We start from the raw sequence: 16,353 nt of genomic DNA, 5'->3' as shown, positions 1-16,353 counted from the left end.
CAGTTTCTGCTCAGTAATTCACGTGTTCTGAGGGATAGACAGAAAAGGATTGAAGACCTCAGTTCTTCCTTGTGACCCTCAGAAACATTTATAGCATGTAGTGAATGGTCTTGTTGACAGCTACTTGGTCAGTCCTGTTCCACTTCCTCTATTTTCTTTCCAAGGCTTTTTATGCCTGTGTTAAAATATGGCTACACCATGGCTGGGTTGACATCACAAAGAGGGTGGAAACATCTGAGGAAGAAGGGATAAGCTGTACGAGTCCGGAACTTGATGAAGCATGTCAACTGTAAGGAAAGTCTCCAGCCATAGCTTCTTCACTGACCTTGGTGTCTGCATAGTTTTGCATATTCTTATTACTCTCTTCCAGCTGCTGTTGTGCAGCTTTATTTTATCTTTTCTTAAATATGTTACGAAAGAGACACTACCAACATCGCTGATGGACTCAGCTTTGGCCAAAAGTAGTTCTGTCTTGCAACAGGCTCCATCTCATATGGGAGCAGCTTCTGGCACCTCCTCACAGAAGCCACCTCTGCAGCCCTCACACTACCAAAACCTTGACATACAAACCAAATAAAAGCTCTTGCACCTCGGACCTCAGCTGCTCCTTTTCATTTTTCTCCACCAAGGTGTCTCCCATTAGCTGTTTGTCAGCACAGGGCTATATGTTTGTTCTTTAACTTAAAGACAGAGAGCTTAAAGGCTGCACTATAGGAAGAGTTTGCATTGACATTTTCAAGTCAGCAACTGGATATGTTCAGAAAGCAAAATCAACAGCCTTCCAAAACATTCTCGATTCTCCCTTTGTGTCTGAGCTTTTTCTTCCCAATTCTTTGCTTTGTTTCAATCCTCAAATTATTTCCCTTATCCCCTGCTATGTACAGGGTGACCGTGGCTCTTCAGCTGACAACTGGGTATGCCATGTAGCAATAGGGAGGTGGCAAGATGCTGTATAGAGAGTAGATGCAGGTATCTTATGTATAAAGAAAGAGGACACCTTGCTCGAGCGGGAGATACCAGTAAGAGGGAATTATCAGCATCAAGCTCAGGGAGGGATCACTGAATTTATTTATCAGTTATGAGGGTTGGAAATGATCTAGAGAGACCTGTAGATTGTACTTGAAGATCTTGGCTTAACAGTTGCTTTTCCTTGACACTGGACCCTGGTTGGAGGACACAGACTTTTCACCTATCTTCAATTAATAAGCATCCATTCAGGGACTCAACTTATCCCAGCAACACAGACCCTACATGAAAGCACTTTTTTCTGCAGGATACCTACAGAGCATCCAGGGATTGTGAAAGTTTTTTATCTCCTCTCCAGGCAGAAATGATGAGAAACACTCTGCTTACTCCACCAAATGAAACCCCTCTCACACTCATCAAAATAAAGGCAGGGCCGAAGCCTTCATTCTTTTTTTTAGGTTCAAAAGATTTAATAGATGACAACATCATTATGTTCATACACCTTGTCAACCTTGAACAAAGCAGGTATTAATCTTGATTAAAACCTTCATTTGTGTCTCTCCAGTTAATTTCATCAACCCCATCTAGAAAAACTCTTGTCAGGATAATAACATTTAGCTGAAGCTTTCAGATGGATAAATTTAAACAATGATATCAAGGCTTCACTGCAGTTATCACAAGAAAGTTTGAACAGAAACCGCAATCAGATTACACCTTCAGAAAACTGCATAAAGAAATTCAGAAATCATTAAAGAAGGCACATAATATAAAGGGACTCAGGGCTTTATTGTAGCTTGAAGTAGGGTAGAGGTGTATGTTGAATTTCAGCCTTTTCCTTGCCTGGCTCATGTGTTGGGCAAGGTACGATACCAGCACCTTGTTTTCCAAGCAGTTGTAGATGGGAAATGAGATAACCCTTCCCCACAGAACAGGGCTGTTTGAAGTACAGAGATGCTTTGGTTATGGGAACATGATAATATTTTAAAAGCATTGGTAGGATTTGAATCTGTTTTTCACAGTTTGGTGATGAACTATACCCTAACTTTGAAATGCTCAATCTGAGTACTTCTTAGGGCCTGATTTTTAGAAAACACTCTGAAAATCTGGAGGTCTGATGAGCACAAGGTACTACAAGTCATCATTCCCCTGAATAACTTCACATGATATACCCTGAAGTGCTGCATCCAGATGACTTAAATGTTGCCGTTTCATAAGCAGTTTCAAGAAGAATCCTTAGGCCACTAATCTTTGAAGCAGCATGCAAATGCAAAGCATTTCCATGGAAATGAACATATGTACTTCTGGATCCCTTCATTTGCACCGTGGTTCCAGCATTAGATATCAAGCTTTTCTTAGCACTAGCAGGAACATTGAATTGTCTGCCCTTGCAGCTGATCTTTAGATTTAGATGCAATTGTATGCCTCTAATTACTGATATGATGAGTTGTGCTGATGCATAAGCTATGTTACACAGGCCATCGAGTTGTTTATGAATAGTTTTTTCCGTTAGACTAAAAATCCTCCAGTCTTTATTGAAATCTGTTCCATCTAACATATCTGTATGCCACTGTAGAAATCTCAGAAACATCCTTTAAGGTTTTAAGAGTCACACTTTCCACTGCTCCCTCCAGAATAGCTTGTTCTGTGCATTTATCTTGGCTTTTTTTCATTTTCCTTTTTCCTTTTCCTTTTCCTTCTCCTTCTCATTCTCCTTTTTTCTTTTTCTCTTTCTTTTCTTTTTCTTTTATTTCTTTTTCTTTTTTTTCTTTTTCGTTTTTCTTTTTTTTTCTTTCCCTTTCCCTTTTTTCTTTTTTCTTTTTCTTTCCCTTTCCCTTTTTCTTTTTTTTTACTTTTCCTTTTTCTGTTTTTTTATTGTTCCTTTTCTTTTTTTTGCCAACTTGAAAAATTAGGATCATATTCTTCTTGCTAATAAAGCAATTGGGTGAAGTTCCATTCATTATTTCCACTTGTTCACAGCTTGCTCAGTAAGATGGTCTCTCCACATAATTTTTTTCTTGGCAAGAGGGTGCATCACGCTCTGTATTTTCATTAAAAACTTCATGTTTTTCTTCTTTTGACTGGGAAAACTGACAGATTTAGTATATCACTAGTATCTTTTACATCTTTATCTGTCTTTATTTCTTCTTTCAAAAGGGGGCACAGCCGTTTCCCTGCCTTACTCACATTTTTTAAGAAAAAATATGAAAGAAGGAAATTTAACCCTGCCTTTTAAAAAAGGTTTCCCAGATGAATGGAGGATGAAACCTTCCAACTGCATCCAGATGGGGGAAAAAACATGGAGAAGGTACAATTTAATCTAGGTTTCTGATATGATGTACAAACAGTTCTTTTTGGGCACCATGCATATTTTCCTACTAGAGTTATATTTTATGACTCCCCATCTGAGGCTGCTAACTCCTTCATACATTTTTAAGGAAAACTGAAACCCTGAAGTAGCCTCTGGCTTTTGCTATCAGCCAGGTACTGACACTGTCACAGGGCTTCTATCCCTGGGGAGTTGTCTTAACTGGAAGGACTTGGGCAAAGAATATAGCATATCTGGAGAAAACAATCCCAGTGTCTTTTGTTTCAGAGTACTGTGACCACTGAATTATACATCGTAGGATACTTTTTTTCCCTCAGACAAGGTGCTTTGTCCATCCCTGACTATATTTAAGGCAGTTAGCATCAAATATGTTCTCCTTCATGCAGTGCCACCCTTTTCTGTAGAAGAAAAGAGCACATATGAATAGTTACAAGGGATCACATGACAATTCTTTCATGTGCCTTGGTCTACAAAGACAGTTGCTTTATTCATCAACAGGCATGTGGTTTCTTTGACAAAGAGAAACCAGTGCGTCCATCATCAGATGTTGATCCACTTACAGTTGACAGATGTTTTTCTTTTCTTCTCTTAAAAGCAGCCGTGTTGTAAGTTATTTCTTTTTAGTACCTTGAAAATATATACCGTTTTCTATGCTTTGCTCAGTAGCTGCAAACTTGGAAGACCTTAGGGCTGCAGAGTTAAATCTACATGCAGAGAGAAAAAATGCTGATGCAATTAGCTGGTCCCTTTGTGGAGTGACAAAGTTCCCAGTAGAAAAGCCAGGTTTGCAGCAGGACAGGAGGCCTGAACTCCCTAGAACTGCTGGTTATCTTGTCAACCCCCTGCTATTATTTTCATATAAGCCTCTGCATCCTCCCTGGCCCTCAGAACCTAACAAAAACAAAACTATGAATTAAATGACATCTGATGGGCTATTTTACTCTGTGTCACCTCCCTTTCTTGACATAATGACATTGAACAGTTGGACTTGATATTAAAAGTCTTTTTCAGCCTACTTGATGCTATGATTCTATGATTGCAAAGGTAAAAAAAGAAATCAGATGAGTCTTCTGTGGTACCCAATCTCCACATTTCTTTGTGAAAAATAGTACTGAATGGAAATTGAGTGAGAGAGAAACCTGTCTGACTCCTAGCACAGTCTGGTTGGTTACTTTCTTCCTCAGCATGTAGAGAAACAGGGCAAGCAGATAATCATTTATTTGTACAGGTAGGGGTGATATTTTCCAGAGACAGAGACTTTCTTAGGATTGCAGTCACAGCTAGACTGGCATCATTTGGGAGATGTTGGCAGTGCTGAAGAGAGCAGATGGGATGTGAGAGTGATGGTGAAGACAAGGCGGGATAAAGGAAAGAAGAGTGAATCAAAAGTCAATGGGGATTTTATTGACAGAAGAGAAATGGTGAGAACACAATCTGGGATCTAGCAGGAATAAACCATAAATCCATCAGGGTGACAACTCTTACCTAGAAGGGTCACAAGCAACCAGGGCTTAAGAAATCGAAGTTTAAAATATGGAAATTAAAGCAATGAAATGGAGATGACTCTCCTGATAACCCTAATGCCCTTTGTATTTCTTCAGCAGTAAGCAAAAGTGACTTGGTAGCTTTTATTTAAAGCCCTTGGACAGATTAAAAAATAATTCTATCTAGATTAGAGCAAAGACACTTTCCACCCGGAAATCAATGTGCCCAAAATGCATGTCCCAAAAGAGGCTAAAGAACTGAAAGGGATAATGTGAATTTTGAAAGGTGCCCTGTCTCGCATTCAAAGCTCAAAGAAGCTCAGTCTCTCTATATTGCACTTCCAAAGTAGAAATTGTTTTGGAGTGGCTGCATTATTAAATTAAATATTGAAGGTTTAAGAATTATTAGATTATGATGATCAACATTCCATGCAAAGATTATTTTTGTGGTAAGAAATATAATTTTAATATCGTAGAAAGGATTGGATTTGGACAAATTTAGGCTAGATTAAGGCTTGGTGTTTGTATTTGAACACTGGAAAAACTGATCCAGGGACATGTTAAATTTACTACTGCTTGAATCCTATGATTCAGACAGAAGCTTCATGCTTGATACAGAAGTTGGTAGGGGAAGTTATCTGGTCAGAAGGATTCCGAAAAAGTCATAAATGTGAAGAATATTCATCCTGCATATTGAAGGATTTTTAGAAAGTGTTAGAGGGCCCATTTTTCTTTATAGAAAATAGGCACAGAGTAAATATGTCTTCACTATGTTCATACTAGACATGTTGTGGTGGAGTGGGACCTTGGCTATGGAACCACTTTGTGTCTACCAGACTGACACCTCTTGGAGCCAGGTTATACCACTGCAAAGCATGGAGTCTCAATTTTATTTCAGTTTTTTTTTTGTGATATATCTATATACATATCACTCTGATTGTTAATGAGCTTAATAATTGTGTATACCAGTACTGATAGGTCTAAAATTCTGGTGTGTGGTAAAAAGTAATAAAGATTTCCACTTGGTATGTTGATGATTTGATAGTTTAAGCTTTCATTTGAGAGACATAGACTTGCTTTCACAAAGGGTTTCAATGTGGTAAGGTGCTTTTACAGAGAAAATTAAAGCCATCTATAAAATACATGAATATATCACTTCCATTTAATTGCACATAAGTATGAGCTGAATATTTTCCTTGTTCTGCTGCATACATATCAGATTATAGAAAGTGAAATGAAATGAGTCCTAGTGGAAAATTAATTTGAAAAAGAACCCGTTGTTTAAAGAGAGGAGGGAAATAAGATTGATTTGAGGATGATCTAAAAAAGGCCACTGATACATATTTCTGAATTCATATCATTCTATGAATAATATATGCAATGGGATTATAGCTGATGAAAGGATGAGTCAAAAAATAAATGGGTTTATGTTGCCAGTGGGAAATACCAAGTAGAGTATAAGAGCACTGCTGCACATAGTCTGGATAACTTCATACTGTTTCAGATAGGGTTGTGTACCCTGAAAAAGATGTTGCTTATGGGAAGGAAATATTAAAACATAGAAAAAGTAGAGTAAACCAATAAGAATAGACTTTTTCTTCATCATTTTGAAAAGCATCTCTCCTAAGAGCCGCTCCCCAACAGAGTGCATCCACACTCATAAGCATAGTTCCACTTGACCGATTCCAGTGTAGGAGGAGAATCCAGACCTTAAATATCTGTTATTAAAGATTTGCTTGTACTGAGCCATCACCGAGACATTGACTCATAGTGTAAACCTAACTGTCCCTTCAGAAAGATTTTCTAGTAGTTTAATCCAATGTGGTTTACCTTGCAATGAAGGGCATCTTGAAAGAAGGAAAGGGGGAAGAGGACAGTTCATACTTCTATATGAGTTCCTTTTCATATAACCAGGAACATGTGTGATACTGCAAGTTTCCTCAGCTGGAGGATTATAGTCCCCTTATGGTGAAGGTTTATGGTCATTCTGGGTTCATACCATTACAAAGGATACAATCCTGCTTTCCTCCTGTCTCTCTTGTCTTCACTAAGCATTTGCATAACCATGCCATAGCCAGGATTAAGGAACTAATTTGGTCTAAAACTAAACATCACATTTGTTTTCACTTGTTCTGGGATAGCTGAGGTGTAATTAAGTAACAGACCTGGTTGTTTTGCTTTTGTATGATGGCCACAAGGGTGGAACAGAGGAGAACACCTCCCAGTAGCATTGAGTAGTGAGCACAACTGTTTCTTCTTCACCTATATGCCAGATTAAACTGATTTAAAACAACAGTGAAACTGTGCCCTTTGTTTCCAAGTAGTCTGATGAATCCATGCCTCAGCCAAGCCTGCATGCAGTGCTAACAGTTCAGCTGCTGGGTGGCAACTTTGTCAGCTAATAACTATTGCTTTCAAATCTCAAGCCATGTCACTAGCTGTGCCAGGTTTGGTAAGAGATTTTTGTTCCTCGTCTACAGTTGTGAGTCTGAACCTAGATAAGCCTGGTTATGGCAGAAGGAAGGCAGAACATGGTTGCTTAGAGCTCATTTATACAATTTATTTTTGTATCATGAGATCAGACATTCTATAGAAAAAAATTGGCAAGCAACATATATTTACTTTTGGAATGAAAGGGAGAAGGAAACAAACTGAGGAAAGCTGAAATGCCAGTCCAAGGACTGTGATTATACAGTAGTCATCACTTTAGAAGTTGGCACTTGTCAGCTGGTATTACAAAGTCACCTCAGGTAATTCCCATCCCAAGCATTTGGGAGTAACATCAGTGCTTCAGTAGTGAAAAAGCTGCTGATGCTGAGGTTGTAGTCAAGGCACTGTACTGTTTGCCAATGTATGCAGCTATATTGCAGTGTCCTTTTATTCTTTTTTTGTTTAAAGTTGTCTAAAGGCACTACAGGGACTCTTGGGCAGTTTGTAACCAAATTACATCGGTCATAATGCAAATGTCTGATTAAAAAATAAGATGCTGCCCTCAGTTATTGTGAGAAAACCATCCAAAGCCTCTGAGGCTATGTTTCCCTGGTTGTTGAATCAACTGCTGAGGACTGCCCTGGGTTACAGAGCTCGCTCTGTGTCTAGTCCCATCTGAGGGAACATCCCAGCTTCTACCATCAGTTCCAAGCTGCAGCCTGTGGCAAGTGTCCTTGGGCATAGCACCTCTTCGTTGCACTACCACTGCAAAGTTACTTCCATACCACTCCCTAGATTAAATATCGTGTCTGCCTGTGGGTGAGGCAACTGTGAAACGAGGGGATCCAGGGGTAGTTAATGGGTAGGCTGGGTGTCTAAGGCCAGGTACTGGGGAATCTAGACTGTTTATGTATCTATGTTTATATTCGTATGGATATTTTCCCATAACAGGCTTTCATCCTGGAACTGAGGGCATTTCCATCCCTGGAAGTGTTCAAGGCCAGGTTGGATGGGGCTTTGAGCAACCTGGTCTAATGCAAGGTGTCGCTGGAGCTATTGATCTTTAAGTTCCCTTCCAACCCAAACTTTTCTGTGACTCTATGATTCCTTGAGGTTGTTGGTGCTGTTACAATTTGTGATTGCTGTATTTCTTGTGTTGATCTGTGTAGCTGGTCGAGCACATGTGCATATATGCATATGTGTATATACAACAATTGTGCATATGTGTGACTATTCTGAATTCATGCTCAGCCTCGCTACCGGTTGGACTCAAGAACATGGAATTGCAGCAGTCACACCACCTTTGGGCTTCTAGATTCATCAACCCCTAACACTTTAAACACAGCCTTGCACAAAACAGACAAAAAAGGATGCTTTAGCTTAATGGAGCTCTTCCCTCTTATAATGTGCTTCTGATTTTTTTGTTGGAGCACATATTCTCATATTGATCCACTTTATGCCTCTGAAATATGAATATTCATTTTCAGGAAAGGTCTGGACAACTTAATTGTTTCCTTTTATCTTCTGAACCAAAAAGTCATTTATTTTTGTGGACCACAGTGGAATAGACCATCTGCAATACAGAAAGGCAATGTGCAGTTGACATGAAGCCCTTTATTTATTCAGCCAGATTGATATTGGCTGCAGGCTACCTCCTAAAGGACCATTCTCTGGATGAGACATAATAGCATGCGCCATGCTGATACCTTCCCACCCATTGCAAAGTACCACCAGGGCTGGGGAGCCATGTGGCGCATGAGGATCTTGGCACTGCTCTGCTCCATCATCCCACTACAGGCATCTGCATTTCCTTCCATCTCCTTTGTTCTCATTTATGGCACTCTACAAACTGGTTGCTTGGAAAATGGTGAATAAAGGACACAAAAGGGAGGGAAACAGTAAAGGTATAGGTCCACACAACCAATCCCATCTAAGAGACAACCAAACCCATTGTCTTTGCCCGTGTCCCACTTTTTTGAAAGCTTCAAGGTTACTGTATCTGCTGGGGTTATCAAATACTTCTAATATTCCCTTGACCAATGTGATTTAAATAATTTTCCCCCTTATCTTTAGAATGTCAACAACATCTTGGTAGGATTAAGGGAAGAGAAGGGTCATCAGCCTTTCCAGCTGAACCTGTTCCTCTCCATGTCAAACAGTTTGGGTGTCCGTAGCCATTTGGAGAAGATGCAGGTGGATCACTCATTGCTGTTTAGCATGCTCATTTGCATGCAGAGAGCTGCATGGCTTCCAGTCATTGCTCCAATAATCATGCAGTGCCCCAAGTGTTACTCTTCTACAATAAAAAAGGCAGCAGCTCCTCAAACCTCTAATGTAAAAAGCTGTTCAAACACGTGAGTCCTTGCAGAGGATTCAGATAAAATGATCCTGAACAGAGATTGCTTTTGGTGGTGCAGGACCAAATGCCACATCTTTCTCAGAAAGAGCTGCTGAAGTCCTGCATTTCCATTCCCAGTTTGGTGTCCCCATTTATTTGAGCCACACTGTGAAATGCCTAACTCTTCCTGGTAAACTCCTATAGCTATTTGGTTCTTCAATCCCATTGTGTATAAGTCTGAGGCATGGCTCCCATACCACAGAGCCTAAAATGCTGGGCAGCCTGTAACCCACTTTGCCAGTCAATGAACCTCACAGAAGTGTTTTCTACCTTCTTGGAAAATTGGGTAGGATGAACCAAGTGCTGAGCCCAGCTTATATTTGATCAGTTGATGATGGATTACAACATAAAAAGCTTTATTCCTACTAGAGAAGGAGATAATGGGTACGCTGAGCATCACACATCACTCATGACACTAAAGGCAGGAGATGAGTGTTGGAAATAGCGTAGGAATCTGTGAAGAGGAATGTCAATGTGGGACTAGGTAGTGCCTCATTGTCATCCAGCTATTGACAAAGCAAGCTAACTCCTGCAGAAGCTCATTCTGCACCTCTACCAGAGAGAAATGATGAGTCTAGCTGAGGTTTAGCTGTGCTGAGATTCAGTCACATATCTGATTTAAACCCTAACACTTTTCTTAGTCAAGCCAGCCTCTGTTTTACACCAATGGAAGCTGACCATGACTCTTCCTAGGTGCAGGAGAAAAATTCTTGTTCCTTAAAACAGCTGTTATCATGTGTGTTGCTTCACCCCTTGCTGTCAAACCAAAGCAATGTTTGGCTGTAAATATCTGTCTCGTTAAGATTTAGGTCTCCAATGTTTTCTATCACTTCAAACCCCAAGACGTATATTACACGTGATGTTGTGTCCTGTGCACTTTGCAAATAAGGAAATACTAATGCAACCATGTGTTGCATGGAAAAAAAACCAAACCAAAAACATTTGCTGGAGTTTATATTCTGTGTTAACTTTCTCAGGTTTGTCTTTGCCATGATTTGTAGCTGACAGAAAAACACCACTTGGAGTAAGAGATAGTAACAAATGGCAGCTGCTCCAAAGTCTAATAACTAGTTTCCTCTGAAGAGAAAGATAACAAGCAGATTAAAATGGACTACTGTGGAGGTAGCTGGACTGATTCTATGTAACCCACTCCTGTGCTCTGCAGTTCAATTCTTTTGAGACTGAGAGATTGTCATTATTGAGGTTCACAAGGGCATGTAATATATAAATCACATCTACGTTAACAAAGTGATAATTCTGTTTGATGAATAAAAGGTAGCTACATGTGGGTGAGAAAAGTACCATGTTTTCCTGTGATTTTTTTACAATTTGAACAATTACATCAGCTATTATTGCAGAAGTACTGCAGGAAGGAGATTCAATGCTGTGCTAGCTGTCTGCATCAGAGCTTGTCTTGATGGCTGTGTCACAGAGAGAGCTTTCTCCTCCTCCAGTGTAAAAAAGAATAGGTGAGGAGTAACCATGCTGCTTTTGCCAAGTTTCAGGACAAAGTAACCTTTCTTTATTAAAAATATTAATCACTTGCATAATATGTAATGTACATAGAGATCCATTCTGTAACTGCGTTGGCTGAAATAAAAACCTTGCAGTAAGAGTGATCTGAAACATGCACTTTAAATGGGACTATTTGAACTGCACCTCCTATATTATTGAATTTTAAGAGCAAGAATCGGTCATTATGAACATTTAGCCTCAATAATGACATGGCAAGTGAGATTGCCAACTGCTGTATTTGACATATAATCCAGAAGATACCTTTCTAACTTTCCTCTTGCTGTTCCACTAAAACAAGGTGGATCAGCAACGCTAAAGGTTTTACATATGCTTAATTGTTAAAAAGAGTATTTACCTGCAGAATCTGTTCCTTGTCCTTATTTCTCTCTGTCTCTGATATCTCATGGTCTACCTGTGGATTGCTATAGGACTTATTTAAGGGCGTGGTTTATTTTAGAAGCAGATGCAACCTCAAGTGTACCGTACAGACTCAATGGGGAAAGCAAGGGGAAAGCAAGGAGGTCTTGGGGGAAAGCATGTTCAATGGGGAAAGCAAGGAGGTCTTCTGGATGAGGGTTGCTTTAAGCCTATACTCCTTCACATTTGTTTCTGATCACCAGTCTAGCCATAGTGCAGGTTAGGTGGACCTTTGGCATGACTCTCCAAGGCTGTTCCTGTATCCTTTTAGGTGCTTTGCAATTGCAATAGCAGGAACTGCCTGGGCTTATTGAAATAGATGTCAGAGTTCAGCTCCAGTATCTTGGTGTATGAGTTACCTGTCAGCCTCAGATACTGGACTATTAAAAAAGAGATACTGGGGAGATGTGTTTCTCAGCAACACCCCAACCTTCCCACTTATGCTCTGTTTTCCATGGATATATTTATGTGGTATTTTGCAGTAGATGTGAACTCACTCTACCCACATACTGAGCCCACTTTGAGTGAGTCAGCTCCATCAAACAAGCTGAACAGCTATGGTTAACACGCTGCTAAGCCTGAGAGGTTAAGAGAGGAATATTAGCAGCTCCAGTGTAATGCCAGCTAAGGGTTTGTGGTAACAGAGGGAGTGTGTGTCCTTCTGCACATTTGTAGACATCCCCAAGGGGAAATGAAATTAATGCAAATCCTTCCATGCTTTCATTTCTAAGTATTTCCATGCTTGAGTTCCCCATCCCTTCAATATACTGATCTGCTTCATATCTCATACTTGTAGGAGTTTGTGTGTGCCAATAAAGCTTGTGACCAGTCATTCCTAGCCCACCTTCATATGAAAAGCTCTGCTGGAGAGTTGTTTTCTACTCTGATGTCTTTCCTGCTAAAACAGAGATGGTTTCTGTGGCATGGTGGCTTCAGCTGCTGGTAACAAGGTGACTTTTGTTAAGCATCAGAAAAGGGTAGAAGCTGGGCTACCTTGCTGCCCTGCTGCAGAGCCTGATGGTGGGACATAACTGTGCATGTTGATCAGGGCGTTGTTCCCAGTAGGAGCCATGCAAAAGAGGTAACTGCCACCCAGGATGCATTGGAAGAATGTTCTTAATTCCTCCAAGAGCTTTGGAAGTGGGGAGATAACTCTCCCGCACGCAGTCATATTGCATACACAATTCATGCACTTTAAACATTACCTGTGTTGTGGGTATTTGTATTATAGTGATTTCTGAACTTGGGTTTAAACAAACACTCTGTGCCAGATATTGTGAGGAGATAAAAAGAAGTATTTTGAGTGCACTCATCTGATTAAAAGTCAAAAAGGTGCTTCAGCAAAAATACTGGTCACTAGTCAGTAACTCTGACTTTAGTCTTGCTGATTACAGTAAGACATCTTTATTATTAAAAGATGTCTGCATTGTAGCTCAAGAAAAATAAAGCTTAACCAGTGCCAAAAGTGTGTTTTCTTAGAGGGAGAAACCAGCAGCTCCACCAGCTGTTTGTGTCTGTGATGTAGCTCTGATCAGCTCCATGCTGATACCCTCAATTTGCCCAAGTGCCAGGGGACACGGAAGCTCTCTGAGATAGGGGGGGCAAGGTCATCTCCTGTACAGTGGTCCTCACTATTCATAGGCCCTACAGGTGGTTTATGGGAGCTTCTTTGGATATTGTTCTATTACTCCACAATGATCACATTTAAGTGTTTTGCTACACCATGAACACTTTCTTTTTCTATTTTACTGTTTTTTGGTGCAGTAACATTTTATAATCCAGATGTTTAAGATGTTTAAAAGACAACATAAAGTTATTCACATGTATCCTGAGTAAGAAGTGACTGCAACACCCACCAGCTTCCACAAAATTTCACACAGCTGCCAGATATGAAAAGATATTAGTAACGTTCAAAAGCTTTTTGGAGGTAATCTGGAGCATTAGGGGCTGTCCTGCTACACACCATTATCTCAGCTCTGTTCTGGAAATGGTCCAAACCATCCCTAGATGAGGATTCCAAGGTCTGCACTCAGGCAAACTATGCTTGCTTACCCCTGGGTGTAGCAGTAGCTCAGTGGAGTGCATGGTTTCACCAACTAGAAGGCTTTAACTGTGTTTCACCTTCATGCCAGGGACAATTATGGGGATGACTTCACCTCATCCACTGCTTTTACACAGGAATATGGGAGGATGCATTACTAGGCACAGGCTGTAAGAACCTGGAGCTGACGTGATGCAAAAGCTCTGGGGGTTTACTGTTACTGAGGAAGAAGGTATATTGATAATGGGAGCCTCTTGACCTGCTTTTGTCTAACAGATTTCATGTGGCTCCAAGCCATAGTTCATTCAGCTCCAGAAAAGTGTGCCTTTAAGGCTGTGTCATCATGTTTTGCAAACATACCTTGGAAAGAAATGAGAGCCTTGCTGTGCCCATATCAAATAAGGAAATTAATCATACGTTCAGTGTTTATGCAGTAATTTTCTTCCTGCTTTATTATTAACTGATATATCATTGTATTACAATCTCAGTCTCAGCTGTGCTTAAGTCACTTGTTTTGGTGTCTCTGAGTTTCCATATACCAAAAGGGAAACATAATTACTTGTCCTCATGCTTTGTCTGTGCTGTGCCCTACTGGAGACAGTTCAGGGTAAGGAATTACACTTGCTTCATGTATCAAGATCTGGAAGCCTAGTGTTGCCTTACAAGAATTTCTAAGGATTCTTTTGACTGCTTTTTCCCCAGATGTTCCAAATTCTTGAAGCAAATAGTTTTTAACTGCTAAAAAAATTTCCTGTTTCCTGCCAACCTTTCAAAACAAGAGAACAACTTGGTTTTTCTTGTGCCATTTCTTGGTTTAAAAGTTGACATTTAAGAGAAAATTAAAGTGTTCTGTTTCAAAAACAGAGTAAAAATAACAAGCTTTTATTTTGACATCTCCTGGAAGTGAAAATCAAATTTCCTCTTGCTAAAGTATTTTCTGACAAAATCATTTCTGACATAACACTAACTGTTTTTGTAAGTGGAAGAAAGGACTGGTGTGAAGGTGAGTCCACAGGCACTGAAAGTGTTCATAAAGTTGGCTTAGGATATGGGGTGTTGCTGGCGTGAAAATCAGGATGTGTAGATTTTGGGTTCTATTATATTTTTGAACAGATTACTCCATACATGCTTTTCAGTTTAAGGCTTTACTGATGAACAATGTGACAAGGAACATTTTATTGTTAAAACCTCAAATAAGCCAAAGCCTGGATTTTCCTAAGGCTCCCAGCTCCAGCCTGCCACTGAAGCAGAAGGGGTTATTTTAGCATCCTGCAGAGGAGTATACGGCAGCTGATGTTGCTGAGCAGCACAAAGACATTTGACTTGATAAGGCAGAATTTGAGGCATTTTTATTGGGCTCTGAAGCTGATGCGTAGGAGAGTTTATTCTGCACCCATTTGGAAGTATGCATGTATCTAAGTGTCTATAAAGGAAAATGTCCCCATTGTCTCTATGAGCTTATGCTTGGCTTGGACTACTTTTAACAGAGTGCATGTACACACACACACAAGTGTAAACACACTCCCCTCCCCATACTGGAGGTTTTGTCTCTTTGATGCAAGAATTTAATCCTGTGTGATTGCAAGCAAGAGTAAGTGAAGCAACAAGATCAGCACAGGGGGGTCCAGCTGTCTCTTGTCATTTCATATGATTATAAATGAAGCAATTGCTATCTCCTCTTGCTCAAGTTGCTCTGATAACTGGCAGCCATAGTCAGAGGTTAAGAATATGCCAGGTGTTGCACAGACCAATGCAGTTAAACAGTCCCTTCATGACAGAGCTTATAATATACACATAGGACAAGGTACAACAGAGAGATAGAAACGGAAGGAGGACTAGGCAACCATGCAGTGCGACTGCAATAGTCAATCCACTAAGTGATGTTTCAGCTTTCACTTAGTAGGAACAGTTACTGAATCCATCGATGTGTAAGATGCAAAATGCCCAACCAGGCACTTGTCTGAATGCCAAACTGATGTAGGATACAGATTGATTCAATGAACTTATTGGAAGGATGAGTGAGTTGCTTACCAATTAATAAGGAATGATTTGGGGATGGGCAGTGAAGGCCCTTGAAAATAAACACCAGATGTTCATCTGATGTGAGAGACCAAAGAAATGGTAGAAGGGTATGAACAGAGAAGAACACCTGGGCAGAGCATTGGGTGAATGCAATGATGGTTGCAGCAGTATTCTGAGATGTGTGGTTACTCATGAAAGCTGGAGGGAAAAGGTCCTGCAGTTGCATTACTAGAACTGACAGTCTGGGTCTAGCTGTACAAATAGTCCAACAAGACTAGATTTTAGAGATGCAAGAGGCTGGAATTCTACACCCTATTGTGTGTCTGTAGAAAATCACTTCTAAAATGCTTGCTCTAAAATCAGGGCCTTTGAAAGTTATCCATATTATTGTAATAAACCCCACCCATTACTGCAAGACCTTAGAAACGAGATGAGAACTGGGACACTATAGCATTAGCTGCAGGTATGAACTAGTACGGAGATAGAATCATAGAACAGTTAGGGTTGGAAAGAACTTTAACATATTCAGTTCCAACCCCCTGCCATGGGCAGGGACACCTCACACTAAACCATGTCACCCAAGGCTCTGTCCAACATGGCCTTGAGCACAGCCAGGGATGGAGCATTCACAGCCTCCCTGGACAACCCATTCCAGTGCCTCCCCTAACAGTAAAGAACTTCTTCCTTATATCCAATCTAAACTTCCCCTGTTAAGTTTGAACCCATTACCCCTTGTCCTATCACTACGGTCCCT

At 40.3% G+C, this 16,353-nt stretch overlaps 1 protein-coding gene across 1 annotated transcript in view; it reads right to left on the bottom strand.

Annotated features, from left to right (window-relative positions):
* The window catches only part of TYR (tyrosinase), a 49,505-nt gene that overhangs the window by 7,923 nt on the left and 25,229 nt on the right, over positions 1–16,353 (bottom strand). The gene's annotated exons all lie outside the window — the stretch shown is intronic.

The sequence above is a fragment of the Neopsephotus bourkii genome, unplaced genomic scaffold (genome assembly GCF_033783945.1).
Source record: "Neopsephotus bourkii isolate Nb327-2 ecotype Australia unplaced genomic scaffold, CSIRO-AGI_Nbou_v1 NB_1825, whole genome shotgun sequence".
NCBI classification, from domain to species: domain Eukaryota; kingdom Metazoa; phylum Chordata; class Aves; order Psittaciformes; family Psittacidae; genus Neopsephotus; species Neopsephotus bourkii.
This window is presented reverse-complemented; position numbering and strand designations above follow the sequence as displayed.